Here is a 12,619-nt window from a genome sequence, read left to right as displayed (position 1 = left end):
GGGTTTTGCTTGCAGCTGGTCATGCATGCCAGAGGGATGTGCCATGAGGATGAGAAAGAAGCTTCTAAAGAGAATAGCTGGGGCAGCCCATCAGACATTTTGAAATACTTAGGGAATTATTCTTTTGAAACTAAGGCAAATAACTAGACTTCTTTACAGCAGAACTTAGAAGAGACAGGGTTTTTTAATTACTAAAATTCACCCAGGTGTGAATATTCTTGCCATTAAAAGAAACCGATAAATTCTAATTGATTATATGTTCTTGGGGTTCCCTATTTATAGTAAGAGATCATTTTATATAATTGATTTTTTTTTTTCCTCAGGGCTGGTACTCAAAATCACTTTGGCGTTTAAAACTGTATCCAGGATTTTCAGAAACTGATGCAAGTAACTAAATAATATGCTTATTATACACAATAAAACACTGATTAGGACCACAGACTCTGAGATTAGATCAGAGTTGAAACTGATTTGACTTTCAATACATGGCATTGGGTCCAAGGTGCTCTAATGGCCTGGAATAAGTTTTACGGAATAAGTCTGCCCCACAAAAGATGTTCCAAATACAGTTAAAACTTATATAAAAAAAAAAATTCCCTGTAGTCACCATTGCTCCTGGCTCCTTAACTGGCCTCAGCAAGGCATAATGCAGTTTTGAGTTGCCCTGGACATCACTGTACAAAGTAGTAAAGCAGCACCTAGAATTTTGTAGAGACATGGCACGGTGAGGCGTCAGCATTCACGGATACACTCACTCTGACCAGCCAGAAACACAAACACTTGCCTGCGTTCCTTAGCCCTTTTGACTCCTGTTCCAAAACAGATCATCTTCCTCTATCTACTGGATGAAAGGTAAAACCTCCTTTCGTTGCACGTAACAGAATACACATTAGATTTAGCAATCTCTTTTTACCTATTATACCACTGATTCCAAATAACTTGCCATAACTAGACATGTAGCTTTATGGAAGTTATTTAATCTAATTTAGCCTTAGATTCTTCATTGATAATATGTAAATAATATCTACCTTGTGAGACTGCTGTGCAGAGGGAGATAATATTTACCTCATAGTTCGGTTACCAGCACAGAGTGACTCAACAAATGGTAGTCACTGGGTGTGTCTTTCTCTGTAACAGGAGTAACACATAGTTTACAGAAGAAACTAAAATGAGAAATGGGATGTAAAATCAAAAATATTCCCCTACCCTGTCAGGATGCTATTGTTGATTCAAACATTGTATCACTCTTTTCGAGTTAGATAACCCTTTATAAGAAGCATTACTTCCTTACAGGATTGAATGAATAGAAGTCTCTAGGAGAAAAATTTTTTTTCCACATTTTCAATCCATTAGGTCTAATTAATGTCCTTCAGACCACTGTAAATAAGTTCTTGTTATAAGTGTTTTAACTTTTCAATGATTATATTTAATACATAAATGTTTGGCATTGGAGGGTTTCCATAATTGTTCTAACGTTTCTTGTTCCATCACTTCTACCACGGCTTCAACTCTCTCAGTAACTCTTAACTTCTCTCAAAAAGAGAAGACAATTTGGATGAAAACTGATACTATAAAAGAAACTTTGAAATATTTTTGAGAAAAATTAATTCTTACTCTCAGTTCTTCTACAGGTACTATCCCACACAACTACACAAAATGAATTTGAGTCCGATACCAACACATTCTAAAGACTAAAAGAAGCAATCTTTCAGAAAAACCTAGAAACTAATGAGGAAAGAGAAATATATACACACATAAATATGGTAGCCAATGAAAACAGATTATAATGAGGGAAAATGTATGTAAAGAGAGACAATGATATTTAGAGTACAATGGAAAATTACTACATAATAAAATAAGACCCACAATTGATTTCCCTTAAGAATTATAAAATTTCTAATTCAAGCTTTATTCTAGTAAAAAAATAAGTTAAATCCCTACCATTAATTACTTCTTTGTGAATATTTGCTCTCAAATTTTTATACTAAAATCCTTAATTTAGGTATCAAAGAAGACAGAAGAACATAATATTTCATTCTAAAGGATTTGATCAACCATTTTGAAAACCTGAGTCATCACTTTTTCACCACCCCTTTTAGCAGCACCCATTCAAACAATCACCAGATCCTGTCAATGTTCTTTCTACTCCCACTGTACTATCTAGAATCCTAAGTAATCTAAGTATTTTCATCCTCTAATCTCTGTCATCCTTCTTTATGCTTCCAGAATTACCTTCCATAAAAATAAAGGCTCAAGGAATTTCCCTTACCTTCTTAAAAACCTTGGGTGGTTTACCAAATAAAGTCCAAACTCTAGCATAACATTCAGTCTTTCACAGTATAGCATTAAACTACAACTCATGGTAATGATACTGAATGTAAAAGATATTCAGTAACAGCTTGCTATGTTCCAGACTCCATAGCAGCAGGTTGGTAGTAGGAATAAAAGTGAACCAGACACAGTCCCCATTTTCAAAGAAGCCAGTGCAGTGAAAAGGCAGATAAGTGAACTAAATATTGTAATGCAATGAAGTGAGTACAACAAAGGTAACTAACAACAGGGTGCTAACAAAATTAGATAACTCCCAAACTCAATGAGGAGAAAAGTGAAAGTAATATCTTGGTCCTCTGCTTCTGAAAATGACGGAAGCAACAAAGGAGTTAGCCTCCTGAATTAAACAACTAAAAATTGGACAAAACACTTTATAGACATTGGACAACAGGCAGCACATGACAAGCCCCATAATCACTATAACTTACTGTCTAGACAGAGTTACCAGATCACATCTCAGAGGGGAAGAAATCAAATAGACCCTGTGTTGCCCAGGGCCACACTGCTAATAAGGAGCAAATCTGGGCTTCAGATAGCAGTCTTTCTGATTCCAAAGTCCAGGAAGTTTTTACCTTTACTTCTGTACCACCTTTAAATCATTGCTTAGACTATCCACCTAGCCTAGAAACCAGCAGACTCCTACCTCTCCATATTCTCTCGCCCTACAGAAATTATGTTTCAAGGTTTCAGTTTAAACATCACTTCATCCAAGAAAACTCCCCTAATTCCAATGCCCCCAGCCACAGAATGAAAAAATATCAGTAATTACCATCCTCTATAATACTGTATCACTTCATTTTGATTGTTTTGCAGCATTAATTTTATTCTGCTTTATCTAATAATTATATTCGTTTTAACCAATGTCTACCAGGGCTTCACTGATAGCTCAGTTGATAAAGAATCTGCCTGCAATGCAGGAGACCCCAGCTGGATTCCTGGGTCAGGAAGATCCACTGGAGAAGGGATAGGCTACCCACTCTAGTATTCTTGGGCTTCCCTTGTGGCTCAGCTGGTAAAGAATCCGATTACTGAGAGCTTACTATATTATACTGGTGTTAATCAATATTTATCAGGGCTTGCCTGATAGCTCAGTTGATAAAGAATCTGCCTATAATGCAGAAGACTAGGGTTTAATTCCTGGGTTGGGAAGATCCTCTGGAGAACCGGATAGGCTACCCACTCCAGTATTCTTGGGCTTCCCTTATGGCTCAGGTAGTAAAGAAATGTTTATTGAGAGCTTACTCTATTATTGCTCTATAAGATGTACATGAACCCCATCACTTAATCCTCAGGACAGTCCTATATCAGTCAGTCAGTTCAGTTGCTCAGTTGTGTGCGACTCTTTGCGACCTTACGGACTACAGCACGCCAGGCCTCCCTGTCCACCACAAACTCCCGGAGTTTACCCTAACTCATGCCCATTGAGTCGGTGATGCCATCCAGCCATCTCATCCTCTGTCGTCCCCTTCTTCTCCTGCCCCCAAGCCCTCCCAGCATCAGGGTCTTTTCCAGTGAGTCAACTCTTCGCATGAGGTGGCCAGAGTATTGGAGTTTCAGATTCAGCATCAGTCCTTCCAATGAATACCCAGGACTGATCTCCTTTAGGATGGATCTGCTGGCAGTCGAAGGGCTGCTCAGCTTTCTTCACAGTCCAACTCTCACATCCATACATGACCACTGGAAAAACAGTACCCTTGACTAGACGGACCTTTGCTGGCAAAGTAATGTCTCTGCTTTTTAATATGCTATCTAGGTTGATCATAACTTTCCTTCCAATCACCAAGTATCTTTTAATTTCATGGCTGCAGTCACCATCTGCAGTGATTTTGGAGCCCAAAAAAATAAAGTCTGACAGTGTTTCCACTGTCTCCCGATCTATTTCCCATGAGGTAATGGACCAGATGCCATGATCTTAGTTTTCTGAATGTTAAGCTTTAGGCCAACATTTTCACTCTCCTCTTTCACTTTCATCAAGAGGTTTTTTAGTTCCTCCTCACTTTCTTCCATAAGGGTGGCGTCATCTGCATATCTAAGGTTATTGATATTTCTCCCAGCAATCTTGATTCCAGCTTGTGCTTCTTCCAGCCCAGCGTTTCTCATGATGTACTCCACATATAGGTTAAATAAGCAGGGCGACAATATACAGCCTTGACGTACTCCTTTTCCTATTTGGAACCAGCCTGCTGTTCCATGTCCAGTTCTAACTGTTGCTTCCTGACCTGCATACAGGTTTCTCAAGAGGCAGGTCAGGTGGTCTGGTATTCCGATCTCTTTCAGAATTTTTCACAGTTTATTGTGATCCACACAGTCGAAGGCTTTAGTGTAGTCAATAAAGCAGAACTAGATGTACTCTCTAGCTTTTTCAATGATCCAGTGGATATTGGCAATTTGATCTCTGGTTGCTCTGCCTTTTCTAAAATCAGCTAGAAAATCTGGAAGTTCTTGGTTCACATATTGCTGAAGCCTGGCTTAGAGAATTTTGAGCATTACTTTACTAGCGTGTGAGATGAGTGCAATTGTGTGGTAGTTTGAGCATTCTTTGGGATTGCCTTTCTTTGGGATTGGAATGAAAACTGACCTTTTCCAGTCCTGTGGCCACTGCTGAGTTTTCCCAATTTGCTGGCATATTGAGTGCAGCACTTTCACAGCATCATCTTTCAGGACGTGAAATAGCTCAATTGGAATTCCATCACATCCACTAGCTTTGCTCAGAGTGATGCTTTCTAAGGCCCACTGACTTCACATTCCAGGATGTCTGGCTCTAGGTGAGTGATCACACCGTTGTGATTATCTGGGTCATGAAGATCTTTTTTGTACAGTTCTTCTGTGTATTCTTGCCACCTCTTCTTAGTATCTTCTGCTTCTGTTAGGTCCATACCATTTCTGTCCTTTATTGAGCCCACTTTTGCATGAAATGTTCCCTCGATATCTCCAATTTTCTTGAAGAGATCTCTAGTCTTTCCCATTCTATTGTTTTCCCCTATTTCTTTGCATTGATCGCTGAAAAAGCTTTCTGATCTCTCCTGGCTATTCTTTGCAACTCTGCATTCAAATGGGAATATCTTTCCTTTTCTCCTTTGCTTTTCGCTTCTCTTCATTTCACAGCTATTTGTAAGGCCACCTCAGACAACCATTTTGCCTTTTGCATTTCTTTTCCATGGGGATGGTCTTGATCCCTGTCTCCTGTACAATGTCATGAACCTCCGTCCATAGTTAATCAGGCACTCTGTCTATCAGATCTAGTCCCTTAAATCTATTTCTCACTTCCACTGTATAGTCATAACGGATTTGATTTAGGTCATACCTGAATGGTTTAGTGGTTTTCCCTACTTTCTTCAGTTTAAGTTTGAATTTGGCAATAAGGAGTTCATGATCTGAGCCACAGTCAGCTCCTGGTCTCGTTTTTGCTGACTGTATAGAGCTTCTCCATCTTTGGCTGCAAAGAAAATAATCAGTCTGATTTTGGTGTTGACCATCTGGTGATGTCCATGTGTAGAGTCTTCTCTTGTGTTGTTGGAAGAGGGTGTTTGCTATGACCAGTGCGTTCTCTTGGTAAAACTCTATTAGCCTTTGCCCTGCTTCATTCTGTACTCCAAGGCCAAATTTGCCTGTTACTCCAGGTGTTTCTTGACTTCCTACTTTTGCATTCCAGTCCCCTATAATAAAAAGGACATCTTTTTTGGGTGTTAGTTCTAAAAGGTCTTATAGGTCTTCATAGAACTGTTCAACTTCAGCTTCTTCAGCGTTACTGGTTGGGGCAAAGGCTTGGATTACCGTGATATTGAATGGTTTGCCTTGGAAATGAACAGAGATCATTCTGTCGTTTTTGAGATTGCATCCAAGTACTGCTTTTCGGACTCTTTTGTTGTCTAGATGGTTACTCCATTTCTTCTAAGGGATTCCTGCCCACAGTAGTAGATATAGTGGTCATCTGAGTTAAATTCACCCATTCCAGTCCATTTTAGTTCACTGATTCCTAGAATGTCGACATTCAATCTTGACATTTCTTGTTTGACCACTTCCAATTTGCCTTGATTCAAGGACCTAACATTCTAGGTTCCTATGCAATATTGCTCTTTACAGCATCGGACCTTGCTTCTATCACCAGTCCCATCCACAACTGGGTACAGTCCTATATAGTAGGTTCTATTTTCAGCCTCATTTTGTAGGTAAGGAAACTGTAACACAGATAGGCAAAATAACTCACTTAAAGTTATGCACTATTTCAAATCCTAAAAGATGATGCTGTGAAAGTGCTGCACTCAATATGCCAGCAAATTTGGAAAACTCAGCAGTGGCCACAAGACTGGAAAAGGTCAGTGTTGATTCCAATCCCAAAGAAAGGCCATGCCAAAGAATGCTCAAAATACCACACAATTGCACTCATCTCATGCTAGTAAACTAATGCTCAAAATTCTCCAAGCCAGGCTTCAACAATATGTGAATTGTGAAATTCCAGATGCTCAAGCTGGGTTAGAAAAGGCAGAGGAACCAGAGCTCAAATTGCCAACATCTGCTGGATCGTCCAAAAAGCAAGAGAGTTCCAGAAAAACATCTACTTGTGCTTTATTGACTATGACAAGTCCTTTGACTATGTGGATCACAACAACTCTGGAAAATTCTTCAAAAGATGGGAAACCTGACCACCTGACCTGCCTCTTGAGAAATCTGTATTTGGGTTAGGAAGCAACAGTTAGAACTGGACATGGAACAACAGACTGGTTCTAAATAGGAAAAGGAGTACATCAAGGCTGTATATTGTCACCCTCCTTATTTAATTTATATGCAGAGTACATCATGAGAAACGCTGGGCTGGAGGAAGCACAAGCTGGAATCAAGATTGCTGGGAGAAATATCAATAACCTCAGATATGCAGATAACACCACCCTATGGCAGAAAGTGAAGAAGAACTAAAGAGCCTCTTGACGAAAGTGAAAGAGGAGAGTGAAAAAGTTGGCTTAAAGCTCAACATTCAGAAAACTAAGATCATGGCATCTGGTCTTACCACTTCATGGCAAATAGATGGGGAAACAGTGGGAACAGTAACAGACTTTATTTTTAGGGACTCCAAAATCACTGTAGATGGTGACTGCCAGCCATGAAATTAAAAGACGCTTGCTCCTTGGAAGAAAAGTTATGACCAACCTAGACAGCATATTAAAAAGCAGAGACTACTTTGCCAGCAAAGGTCCATCTATTCAAAGCTATGGTTTTTCCAGTAGTCATGTCTGGATGTAAGAGTTGGGCTCTAAAGAAAGCTGAGCGTTGAAGAAATGATGTCTTTGAACTGTGGTGTTGGAGAAGACTCTTGAGAGTCCCTTGGACTACAAGGAGATCCAACCAGTCAATTCTAAAGGAAATCAGTCCTGAATATTCATTGGAAGGACTGATGATGAATCTGAAGCTCCAACACTTTGGCCACCTAATGGGAAGAACTGACTCATTTGAAAAGACCCTGATGCTGGGAAAGATTGAAGGTGGGAGGAGAAGGGGGTGACAGAGGATGAGATGGTTGGATGGCATCACTGACTCAATGGACATGAGTTTGAGTAAATTCCAGGAGTTGGTGATGGACAAGGAGGCCAGGCATGCTGCAGTCCATGGGATCAAAAAGCATCAGACACAACTGAGTGACTGAAGTGAACTGAACTAAGCTTCAGAGTAGGAATTCAAACCTAATAGTCTGTCTTCAAAATCCGTGCATACAAGCTAATTGTTTCCTGTCTGACTAGCCTACTCCTACTAGACTTCTTGAATAGGAACAGTTCATCTAGGTAATCTTGCTGTTTGTATATCTTACACCAGCTGAGATTCTGTTGTTTTCCATATGTATGAGGCTGTGGAGGTTTAATGATACTGAGTTCCAAACAAAAAGTCTGGGAATCTCTAAACTATGACAAAAGATACCTATAATTCTTTGAGAGAAATTTTTCTTTATCCTTGCAACTACTCAGAAATTTCATCCACAGCAATTAAAGTTCTTTCATGCTCCAGTAATGGAGTCTTACTTCACTCTAGCTAATTTGAATATTGACAAATTATAGATACATTATTTTATGTTTATGTTAACGACCATTGAAAGACATATTTCATATATTTATTCTAAGCAGAGAACAACACTACTAGTAAGAATAAGAATATATAGAGGTGGGAAATACATGTGGGAGTAGAGAACTGGCAAAGGTAATAATAAAATAGTAACAAAAAAAATCAACTACCATTTTCAAACCCTTACCATGAGCTAGGCACTTGCATTATTGTTATTAATAATGGCACTATAATTTCAGTGCATTATCTCACTTAACCCTCACAACAACCATGAGGTAGGAATAAGAATGATCCTGAAATTCTGGTATTCTCATTTTTTAACAATAGTGTCAGATGCCTTAAAAGAGTGTATTCACAAAGTTCACAACCATTTTATTAAAGTAGAAGCTTAAAAATCATGGGACTACATTTTTATCAATTACTGTTTTTTCATCAGTTTCACAACTGTTATATAGTAGACTGGCAAGCACTATTAATCCACATACCTTAATGCCATCATCAGTTCATTTATGTTCAATATCTACTCCACACAAGCTCATTCACAAGTTAGTACATTGTTTACTAAAAAAATATAAAGTTGCCAATTTCTTATGGTAGAACATAATGGTTGTTGTTGTTAGTTGCTAAGTTGTGTCTGACTCTTTTGCGACCCCATGGACTGTTTCCCGCCAGGCTCCTCTGTCCATGGATCTCTCAGGCAATAATACTAGAGTGGGTTGTCATTTCCTTCTCCAGGGGATTTTCCTGACCCAGGGATCGAATCCACATCTCCTACACTGCAGGCGAGTCTTTATCACTGAGCTACCAGGGAAGACTGTCATATCACATTACATTACATTAATAATGTATATCAGTAATTGAGTCCCTATTATGTTGGGCAAAATGTTAGGAGCTTTACAATATGATCTCATTTAGTCTCCATCACTGTGGGAGTTTGGTTTTCTTATCTGCAGTTTATAGGTGAGTAAAATGGCTCAGAATAACTTGTCCATGGTCTCACAGATACTAAGCAGTGTGCTAGAATGGGAGCTCAAACCCACCTCAGGCTACCACAAAAATTAAGAGAATTTTGCACAGTGGGAATTTGCCAAATTAACACACAAAATAAATAGATTTTCTATACACAAACAAACAAAAAAACCCAAAAAATATTATGAAAAACTGTTTAGGATAGGAAGGATGTAAAAAAATAAAAGTGTTCATTGCTGAGTCATGTTTGACTCTTTGCAATCCCATGGACTGTAGCCTGCCAGGCTCTGCTGTCCATGGAATTTTCCAGGCAAGAATACTGGAGTGGGTTGCCATTCCCTTCTCCTGGGGATTGAACCTGGGTCTCTGCACTGCACGCAGATTGATTCTTTACCATCTGAGCCACTAGGGAAGCCAAAAAAAAAAAAACAAACAGGCAATTAAATAAACAAATGAATAGAACACCAAACCTTAGTAGCAAACATTTAAAACCTTTATAAGGAAAACTGTATAACACTTTTGAAAGACAAAGAAGTTATTTAATAAGTGGAGGGGAAAAGCAGGTTCTTGAACATGGAGATTCAACTTCATAGAGAGATTAATTGTCCCTATGTTGATTCATGAACTTATCATAATTCCAATAGGGTAACATCAGTTTTATTTTCCCCTTGAAGTCTGGTAGTTTATTATAAAGTTCATTTAGAAAAACAACTAAGCAAGAAAAGTCATAAAAACCCTGAACAAAAAGAGCAATGGTGGGGGTGAGGTGGGAGGCTAACACTTCATATATTAAAACATGTTCTAAATTTTTTATAATTAAAAAAGCAATAATGGCATATGAATAGATAGCCCAACATAGAGTAGAAAACCTAAAAGTATGTATAGCAGCATAGGAAAAAAATCACAATAGAAAAAGCAAGCACTGGAAGAAAACATATATTAATTTCTTTACAAACTTCAAGCGGGAAAATTTTTTCCAAAGGATGCCACAATGACAGAAGACTTCACAGTCAATTAAACAATATTAAAGGCAAATGCCTCTTTTAGCCAATAATCATCACTGACATGGATTCTACAAAAAGCTAAATCCAACACACCTCTGGGAAATCACAGAAACTGCAGAATTATTCATTAGAACTAACTCTAATACCTTCTCTTTCTTCACCACCATTTTTAAACTCCAGCAGAAAGACTGTAGGAATATAACCAAAACCTAAAAGAATCTAAGCCACAACTACAGAATTTGCTGGAATTAAACTATACTATTCCATAGCCCCATATAATCCAAGACTTCTTGCATTTCAGTATTACGCAAGTGTGCTAGATTGCTTCAGTCATGTCTGACTCTTTTGTGTCCCTCCGGACTGCAGCCCACCAGGCTCCTCTGTCCATGGGATTCTCTAGGCAAAATACTGGAGTGGGTTGTCATGACCTCCTCCAGGATATCTTTCCAACCCAGGGATGGAACTGGCATCTCCTACAGCTCCGGCATTGCAGGCGGATTCTTTACTGCTGAGTCACAAGGGGAAGCCACTTCAGTATTATACTTACTTTTAAAAGGATTCCAATTCTTGAATATCTTAATCCACTATTATAGTAAGAAATATGCAAGTGATTTCTATGTGCTCTGGGGCAAGGTAGATATTTAGCTTTATCCTATAATTTAAAGTAATAATACAAATGTATACTAAAACTCTGTAAACAATATTAAAAAAAAAAAAAAGAAGTTGTTCTGGAGAAGCATCTGGCTGGATTCAAGCCTGTCAATTGTGTAGCTGCTGACTGCACAGCCTTTGAGTCCATGAAAAGACAGCATCTTTCCTTACCCTGAGATATTTTATTTCAACCTTTAAAGTTGCCAAACCTCTAAAATTTGTAAACAATATGTTTAGGAAGAAAAATCTAGATTGTTGTACATTTTCCCCAACATGCAAGAGGCATGGTGTGGATTCTTTGGACACTGAGCATATATACCGTTATTTACTGACGGGAATGTATCTAAGACACAGTAATTACAGTGTCTGATTAGTATCTCCAGAATATGTAGATAACATCTACATTTATAAAAATTAGAACTATTTCCACAAGTAGCTTCTCAGAAAAACCTTTTTAAAAGACAACATAAAAATGGTCCACTGGCAAAAGACATGATCAGAGCCTTGCTGTACACTAACATTGCCTTGCAAATGAAAACCTGCACTGTTCCTTATGATCAGGGTTTTACCCATTTATTTGGTTAATCATTCAAATGGCTAAACAGACCTCTAATTTGAAAATAAAAACCAATTGATGCAATCACAAACAAGTTCTAAAATTGCGGTTTATAAAAATTGAAATCTTGTTCTAAGCCAAAACACACACACAGTTACCTTTTCCTAATCAGAGCATTCATTTCTCCTCATTATGATCCCACAAGCACATTAAAATCTTATTAACATTAATTACTTCTGAGCGCCTATGCATGAGCAGTGACAGTCGTGAGTGTGCGCGTGTCTGGATCATATCTACATTTATATACCTTGCTGCTCTTTGCTTATAAAACATGTGAAAATATTTCTGCTAACACCAATTAGCTAATTTCACACACACACAGATAGTAAACTGCTGTCTCACTGCACAGCCTATCAGAGACCAGCAAACATATGGACAAACGGACGGGAAAGAAAGCAGAAACACCTCTTGAATGTGAGAACTAAAACGACTTATACTTGCTCCTTAACTCTTGAGGTGAAAACAAGTTGAGAGAACAAAATAACAAAAAATAAATCATTAACATTTTAAAAACCAAGCATTCTATTTTCTACACAGATGGGTTCAATGATAAAAATGATAGAGACAAAGAAAAACTGGCAAGCAAAAAGCAGCAGACTCAGGAGAGACAGAAAAAGACAAAGGCATAGAAATGAAAGTGTCCTTTTTTTACACATGTACACACACATGCACATATACACACTTGCTTTGTATAATCATATTCACATTATAATTTGAGGAAAAAAAAATATATATATATAATTTTTACTCTGACTGTAAAGTAAGAATAACGCACACCAGATGTCAAAATCAAACAGGTCTATCACAAAAAAGAAAATTCCAACTCGACCTAAATGATTTATATATTCTATTTATATCAAGAAAATTATATATAGGAGCCCCTCAGTTTTTACAACAGAAACTCTACATAAATGTAGAAAACTAGGTAGTTAAAGCCATAAAACCACATATAATCTGTATTTTTTTTCTTCACACTCTCAATATCCAACGTATTTTACCA

At 38.0% G+C, this 12,619-nt stretch overlaps 1 protein-coding gene across 38 annotated transcripts in view; it reads right to left on the bottom strand.

Moving 5' to 3' along the window:
• The window catches only part of ZBTB20 (zinc finger and BTB domain containing 20), an 846,735-nt gene that overhangs the window by 770,813 nt on the left and 63,303 nt on the right, over positions 1–12,619 (bottom strand). The gene's annotated exons all lie outside the window — the stretch shown is intronic.

This window comes from Dama dama, chromosome 19 (assembly GCF_033118175.1).
Source record: "Dama dama isolate Ldn47 chromosome 19, ASM3311817v1, whole genome shotgun sequence".
Taxonomy (NCBI): domain Eukaryota; kingdom Metazoa; phylum Chordata; class Mammalia; order Artiodactyla; family Cervidae; genus Dama; species Dama dama.
Note: the sequence above shows the minus strand (reverse complement) of the source record. Positions and strands in the feature narration are given on the sequence as shown.